At 39.9% G+C, this 8827-nt stretch overlaps 1 non-coding gene across 1 annotated transcript; it reads right to left on the bottom strand.

Annotated features, from left to right (window-relative positions):
• Positions 1-7077: 7077 nt before the first annotated feature.
• On the bottom strand, positions 7078-7149 carry trnah-gug (transfer RNA histidin (anticodon GUG)). Its single transcript has one exon. It is a non-coding gene; the product is annotated as a tRNA-His (tRNA).
• Between the last annotated feature and the right edge of the window lie 1678 nt (positions 7150-8827).

The following is an 8827-nucleotide window of genomic DNA, read 5'->3' as shown; positions in this document are numbered from 1 at the left end:
CACCTACATACACTCTTAGGTACAGACACACTATAACTAACACTAATGCAGATACTGCTAATATTACAACAGTAACACAATCACCAAAACTTACATTATCATTGTTACTAACACTGACAAAAACTACTACTAGACTAATAATACTTATAATAACAGTAATATTCTCATGAAAACTAACATGATGATGATGAGTGTTAATACTCTGACACTAACACTATAAGTATCACTAATATTACATAAATACTAGCATTAAAACTAAAACTATCAGTAATACTATCAGCTTTAATACTCACATAGACACTACACACACTGACAGACATGCCCACACATACACTTACAAATATAAAACTACACACTCACGGACACAAACCATACACACACATTCTCAGGCATGCATTCACAGAAACAAATAGACACTATGCATACTCATAGACACACACTTATAGACACCAAACACTCAGAGACCCCACACACTCACACACTAACAGACACAACACACTCACAGACACACAGCCCACACACACAGACACCACACACTTCCAGAAACGCACCCACACATGCACAGATACCACAAACTCACTTACCTACAGATACACTATAACACAAATATAAATACAACTAATACTACAACAGTAACACTATAATTAGAATTAATATTAACATGAATATGAACATTAAAACTAAAACAATCAGTAGTGCCACTGTCATTAATACTCACATGAACACTAGCATTAAAACTTCCAGTTGTAATCTCACTAATATTAACATGAAGACACTGATATTAGTATTAGTTGCTACCCGTGACGTCACACCGCTCTCGGTGACAAATTCGAGACACTTAGACGCGTGCAGTGACGAGGCGCCTGTCACCGTGGTTACCATTCTTATGATTTATAAACACTGGAAAAATGCATTTAAACTGTTACTTACATACATTTATGAACTTGAAATATCATTTTCTAGCTCTAGGATACAGTTACCTAAATAATAATATGAATAATCATTGTGTAATTTCGGATTGAATATTATTAACCCTAAACGCACTATGGTAATTGGTCGATACAGTCTTTATTAACTGTTTTCTAGATACTTAAACAGGGTCAAGAAAAGAATCAGTACTCACCAATCGTGAAGTTAATCGATTTTTCTACGGTTCTTCAGTTGAAATAATTGGTTGTCGATAGATAAGTGATCAATAACTCTTCTCCGTGCGCTCCGTGCGCCTCCCCCGGTCTCTCTCTCTGATCCCGGTGCTCTGGCTGGTGTCTGTGACGTCACAGCGCTTATTCTGACAGAGCAGAGCGAGTCTCTGCTGCTTTTGTGTGTCTTTTTCATGAATGCCAGAGGTACTCGAAATGTTGCAAAAAGAAAAGCAGTTTTTTTTGTGTTTTGTAAAAAAGTGAGTGCTGATTCTTATTTTATACAGGAAACGCATGCATGTTGAAACACTATTTAAATTCTATAAATAACTGAGAAATAATAAATCAAGGAAAACATGATATATGTAAAAATACAATTTGATCACATAATTTACTTCATTACCTCTGGTGGTTATATGTTTTTTTTTCTGTTTTATGTTATATGTTTTTATCTCTTATACATGTTTCTTAATCTTCTGGTTGTAGTTAAGTTTGTAAATTCTATACATTTAATAAAAAAAGTTTTAAAAAATAGTGCATCTCTGCTGGAGGAGACTCCTGGTTTTCAAACAAATATAACATCTCCAAAAAACTAAACCGGGCTGTGAAGAGAGGCGATTTATAACTGTTGGAGAAGGAGAGCGACAAACCGAGGAATGAAAATCATTAAACAGAAAAAAAATAGTTTACTTCACAGATTAATGTGTTACAAAGCGTACCCGTGTGGAGCAGTAGAGAACGAGCACAAGTCCCTGAAATAAGCGCTTTTAAGGGTTTTACACGAATCTTCAGAGTAAAAGAGCCAGGAGGATCAGACTCCTGATCCTGGAGGTGTATACTGGTTTTATTTCCACCAAGCTCTCACTTCTATAGGTAGTCTGATGATTTCACTTAACTTTATAACTGTAACAAGACTTCATCTAATTGTACATTTATAAGACTGTCTGTGAGACACTTGTGAGAGCAGCTGAATCCCAGGGCTGGTGTGGAATCACACACAGACAGATCTTCTTCTGTGTGATCTGAGTCCCACTGCTCAGAGCTACAGACTGGTCAACTGGTCACTATTTTAGTCACGACCATCGGCCTTTGGCTACTAATAATCAATATACTGATCAGAGTGTCAATACTGGTGTTTATTACATAAATACAAAAATAATTCCACACTCACTTGTGTTATAAAACACTTAAAAAACATGTTTGGAGGCTGATATACATTAAAAAAAGTAATACTGAAGGGCTGGAAGTCCTGGAAAGGGTTTATTGACGTTTCTTGCTTCTGCCCTGGAACAGAGCCCACAGCTGCCAGATCAGTGACCCCTGAGCCCAGTTCACAGAGAGGAGAACCAGGAGCTCTTTTATGTCTCTAAGAGGGCTGGGAGAAAGGAGAAAAGGGGGAAATGTGACTTGAGTCCAGGCTGTTCTGTCTGATATTGTTCATGTAGCAGTACTGATTGTCTGAATATCTTCTGGTTCTGGATTGTGAGGATAGAGAGCAGTACAGCATTGAGCTTCTGTCTGAGTGTGAGTCTGAGCTGTGAATCTGACTGAGAAGAGAATAATGATTTTTTATTCTGCCTCTGAGAATTTTTCTTCTTTGCCAAGTGGTGTTACATCCCCTTCAGATACTCTGCACAGACTGCCAGAGTGAGAGAAGAGGAGAGAGAGATGGACAGATACAGATGCAGCCATTCAAAGTGCGCGGTACAGACACCGCAGTACAGATACCGCAGGTATGATGACACGCGATACCGCGGTGCGTGATTGGTTGACCGACAGGGGCACTCGTGGTCCGTTGGTCTGTCGTAGAAAGACTTACTGTAAACATCTTTACTGTGCCCGTTTTAGATATTGAATTTTACCACTGAAGGGAAATCTTAGTAGCTGAGCATAAAAAGAATAGGAACATACTGTAACGCGTGTGAAGGCCATAAGCGATATTAATTTTGGAACGTAAACATACAGTATATGGCTGGTCTTGGTACTTTAAAGAAAAAAATACACACCAGTATTCCATTTCTCCCTAAACATTGTAAGCATCGAAGTCTTTAACTAACGTGATACCGGAGTCAACAAGCATACTTTTAGAATTTGATTAAAAGGGAATATAATATGGAATCGCGTATCTAAAGAATTTAATAACGGTATGATTATATCCGTGTACTGCGGCAGGTCTGTGTAGGGCTGTTTCGCCTGCCTGATCATGTGAGCTGTCTTGTAGCCTACTGGTCTAGGTGCGTGACTACCAACTGGCAGGTTGTGTGTTCGAATCCAGCTGGTGCTGGACTTTTATTTTAACAAACATTTCTTCGAAAAAATAGGTAAGCGATATTATGGACAATCAATTGACTTTTATATTTCAAAATATCGCAACATGATCGATATTTGCGATATTTTGAACATATCTTCCCTTCTGACAGCGGTTCCTGCTTCTATTGTGTGTGTGTGCAACAGTAAATTTTTATAGAGAAATGGAGGCTGGACAGTATGCGTTACAATATAAACATTTATATTGATTTAAATCGTGTTCTGATTTAAATCGCAAACGCGTGTTTAATTATGTGTTTTTTAATCATGATCAGGCTAATGCATTTCTACATTTTCTGTATGAACCAGTTTAGAGGTTCATACAGAAAGACAGCTTGTGTTTAAATTGAGTGTAAGGTAATTTATGCTTCTAAAGTCATGGTCAGCATTTCTTATTGTACTGTGCAGTAAACCTTTTCTGTGCCTAGTCACATTATTTTATAGCGTTTTTACTGCGTTATTAAATCCGGTGGCGCTGTGTGTTAGTTTCCTGACTCCCATGTCACATGGTCTATGATTGAATCCCATGGAACTATGACTTTATTTTTTAACAAACATTTCTTTGAAAAAATAAAACGTTTCCTTTGGTAAACACGTGTTTAAATATATGTGTTTAAAGGCGATATACTGTAGAAAAGCGCTGATTCCTATGGAGTGTGTTCCGCCAGGGATTCAAAAAAATTATTTTAAATAGGCTGATAAAGCTTAGACTACTGTAACTGTATTCTAGCCTGTATTACAACAGGCTCTGAACTGTTGACATTGGCTGTGATCTTCTTTTCTCAGGTTTCATGAAATTCTTCACATATTTGAAATATTTCATTCGGGTTCGCCTAATACACGGTGCAACCCGTACCTGCAGCAGAATGCTGTGGCACATTAAGCTGTTTTGTTTATCGGTTGTAAGGATTGAGGAGCGTACTACAAATCGAGCAAGTGAAAAGAAAATTAAACAGGAGTCACTTTTTGGATTGCTAATCCATTGTGCTCTGCTCGTCTAGGTTCAAATCCCATCCTTGTCATGGTTAAGGCCTGAGACGTGTGTTTTTTCTAAACGGTGTTTGCATTTGTTTCCTCTTCTACTCCTGTACTGGAGCAGTAATATTTCTAGTGGTGGACGTACATGGTATCATAGGCTGACAGCAGGAACACGTGGCCACAAGCTGCAGTACATTGGTTTGGGAACAGCAATAGCTTTCCTGTGGAGACAGGTGTGCCGGTATTAATACAGCTCTTTCGAGCGGAAAGAGTAACAAGAATTGACTTAAACTTACCAGTTATGTTTAATAGCTAAAAACACAAAACCAACCTCTTCAGTGGTTGAATCTAAATTACAGAAGGCAATGCTGCCATCAAGGAAAAAAAAATCTTGAGTTATGTAGTTTTGAGACTAAACATATGACTTTCAGTTTGAAGCGGTACAATGGATTCCAGGTCACATTCGTTTTTAATTCATATATATGAGTGTGATAATGGTTAAAACTGAGTTTACATGACGTACAAACGGTAACCTTTTCATTCCGAGAAGAAAGTCAGTCTGTATGCATTTCTCAGCGTGTACATTATCAGGAACACTAAACCCACAGTGCCAGCATACCTTTCGATAGTCTGTAGGTACTGCCATTGCAAATGATAACATGATATCGTTGCTATTTCGCAATTAGGAGATAATTTTGTATTTCTTAATTAGGAGAATTCTGGATTTTTTTTCCTTGGTGGCAACAATGCACTTCCGCCATAAATCATAGACTCTGCTTTCAAAATAGCTGCACCAGGCACTTGGACACAGATAAACATAGGGATTTAAAATTCAGGAATATGAATGGTCAATTGCTTACAGTTGGGTTTTTTACGTTTCGTATTTAGCGATTTGTATATCAATCTTTTAACAATTCATTAAAATGCTAACAATATATAAATATGTAAAATAAAAACAACAGCACTGTTAAATGCTGGGGAGACGGGTAGTTTTTTTTTACAATCAGATGCCAATCTCTAATGCTGTGTGTGAGAGCTTACGTAACTTTCCTTTTCTCACATTTTCTAACGACTATTCCTAAGGTGCACTCTGTCAACTCCTAATACTTTTTAAAAATCTGCCTGCATGTTTGATTATTGTCGTTTTATTTAGAAAAAGTTCAATATTCATCATAACTAAAGAAAATTATGATTAAGAATAAAAATGATTGTATGAGAAGCAGGAGGAATCGCTTCTCTCCTATGGAGCATGAGCTGAATCAGGAGTGAGACATTTCGTATACTCGTGCATATGTCAACGCATGACCTACATCGGAAAACTAAAACTAAATTAAAAACTAACATTACGTTGTCAGAGACATTCATTTATATACAAACAAGAGACAGACAAAGTAATAATTCTACATTTACTTATCCTACACTGATCAGACTAATTGAAATGTAGGAAAGCCTGTTTTCGCGCTATGGTATCTCAGAATTCCGACAGCTGGCAAGGCCTGGGTTCGAGCCAATGCAGTGAACTAGGGTGGGAGCGGCGAAGGCACAAGCCCTCGAACCCGAATCCGTTACAATAACAAAAGGACAGACAATGAAATATGGGTTATTTCGAAGTCGCAAATGTGAGATATAAAGTCAGAATTCTGAGTTTTTAAGTCGCAATTCTGAGATACCATAGCGCGTTTTTTTTACTCCCTGGCGGAAACGGGATTCCATAGGTTCTCAGTGCTGCGAAGCAAAACCAATCTCCGAAAAATCAGACAATTATTATCAGATCATGTCAAAAGCTGATCAGTATTTCTTTACTGGGAAGCAAAGAAATGCTTGTATTACACATTTTAATGTGACATGCAATTACACGTGAAAAATAGTAAAATTATTTTCATTGCGGTACATGTTGATAGAACACCCCCCTCGATAAAGGGAAGTGTGGAGGGACGTGTCGCATGTTCCGTACTCTGTCTGGCAGCGAGTTTAACACACTGTCCTCGGAAATTAGAAACTAATTGAACAATAAATTCATCTGAGCCAAATCTACACGTGTGGGTGATTTAATTCTGTCTAAATTGCGTGGAACTCCTCCGCTGAAGTCGGATACACACGGGAAAGTGTTCAGGCGGCTTCAATGAGTCCCGCCTTAGACGCAGGTTCTAATTAGACGCTGAGAACAATCCGGGTCTCTGTGTGTAATTGATTGTGTTGATTGAGCGGTAATGTGACCAGGTGTGTGGTAGCAGGTCCTGCCAGTATAAAAACCTAGTCACCGCGATCACACTTTATGCTCTCTTGCTTCAACACAGTTTGGTGGTTTACTTGTCTTACTCCTGTAGCAGTTTAGCGGGACGTCAATTTGGCGATGCGCTCGTTTCTCTTTGTGCTGTGCCTGTGCGCAGGGGCTGGGCTCCCCGCACTGATCTCCGCCGGCCGGCTGGCTGGGACTCTCGGGAATTAGCGGTCCAGGCCGACTTCCCTGCTCTCGAAGACGCAGCCCAGTCCTTAGTTAGTCATGGAAGAAAACAGAGAAGAGGTCGGAGTGGCCTCTGTAGTTCATCAACGATCCAGTCAGGCAGTACTCCTCTGTTAAGCGCCGTTTGTTCAAATCGATTGCTTTTTTTGCCTTCATTCGTGCAAGTAGTAAAAGCAGACGCCCCTATTCTGCCGTGACCCGGATTCGAACCGGGGTTGTTGCGGCCACAACGCAAAGTACTGACCACTATACGATCACGGCGAGTTACAGAGACACACACAGCTCTGACCTTTTCCGCCCCTGAACAGGATTGGTGAATTGAATAGCATTCAATAGCATTCAATTCACATCGAATGTCACTGGCGAAGCTCAGCGCTAGGCCACTGGGCATGGTTTCCGTAGTCTACTGGTTATCACGTTCGCCACACACGTGAAAGGTCCCCCATTCGAAACAGATCGGCTTCTTTTGTCGCCACGCACACTGTTTGGGGATTCGCCTAGCGCTGTGATCGAACAGACCCACTCACCTCTTAGTGTGGCGGGATCTGCACAGTGCATGTCGCAGCGCTTCCTGCTTTCACTTTAATGCGCATCCTTATGTCGAGTCGTGTGCCGTGCAGATGCTCTGAAAGCGAGAGCAATGAAAAGGTGTATGGCGCTGTGAAAGGAAAAACAGAGAAGTGAAAGCCAGTCCTTTCTCTAAGGAGGTAGAAGAACAGCGACTCCCTGTCAGGGAATCGAACCCCGGATACTCACCACTATACTGACGAGGAAGACATCACTTTTTTCGACCACCGGCATCGTGTCCCGACCCACCGTGCTGGAAGCCGACGCGTGCTGTGATTCCTTTACAGAGCAGAGATGACAACCGAGGAGCCGAGAGATCATTTCAGCATTTCGCAGCAATACAGCATTTCGAAAACACAAACGACCAACTCGGAATGACTTGCCTTAACGCTTTTCAAAGCTATCTTTGTGCAAGACGACTGCGCCGCCTAGCAGATACAAATGAGTTGTGGCATGAAAATGCAAGCGATGTTTACTTTTTGACCGGATAGGTGCGAATGGAGAACATTCTCATTCGTCAGTCTCTGTGGCGCAATCGGCGAGTGCGTTCTGCTATTAACTGTAAGGTTGGTGGTTCATATCCACCCAGGGATGCTTTCCTTAATGTTGTCAATGTGAACACTGTCTCCGCTAAAGCCGAAACCTTAACTCTCTTTATATTTGCAGAAAATGCGAGTGTTTTGCTCGTGTCCAACAACAACACTTGAGACCGGGGAAATCCAATAGTGATCAACACCGCAACTCCCCAGAAAACCATATTCACCCAAGGAAAAGTATCTTTGAATGCCTGGCGGGAGATATCATTTATTTTATATCATTTATACTCCTGTTGCGTCCTCTGCTAAAATCGTTTAGAAATACAACGCGGAATTGTTTGAGGACTTGACAAGCATTGTTACGTCAGCACTGTGAAGTTGGATGTTGATATTTTGATATATTTACCTTAATTTTAACATAAATATAAACATAAATGCTGTACAATCTATGCTGTACAATCAAACACAGTTATATTTTGAGTCTCATGCTGGTGGTTGTATGGATCCAAAAGAAAATTTTAAAGCTGATACATTTTCGATTGGAATTTGCATCTAGCTGCAATCGGTATCTTTTACTTTATGTATGGTAGTGGAAATATATTTTTTAAATGTTTTCTAAAGAAGATCTCATGAAGTATTGCCAGGACCTGCCTTTAGCGCTCAGTAGCGATAACACTGTTGATATAGACGGAGAAGAACTGTAAGATGAATTGATGATCTAAACTAAAATAGCCCTAACACCCCTCCTGTAACAGTGTTTGTATTCATAGCAAGTAATATTCTTTTTCAAACCCGAACGTTGCTTTTGCATTAAGTGTTATGTAACCATTAGCGGT

This window comes from Lepisosteus platostomus, chromosome 5 (assembly GCF_059453375.1).
Source record: "Lepisosteus platostomus isolate fLepPlt1 chromosome 5, fLepPlt1.hap1, whole genome shotgun sequence".
Lineage (NCBI taxonomy): Eukaryota > Metazoa > Chordata > Actinopteri > Semionotiformes > Lepisosteidae > Lepisosteus > Lepisosteus platostomus.
The sequence above is the reverse complement of the archived record's forward strand: the minus strand, read 5'-3'. Positions and strand labels throughout refer to the sequence as shown.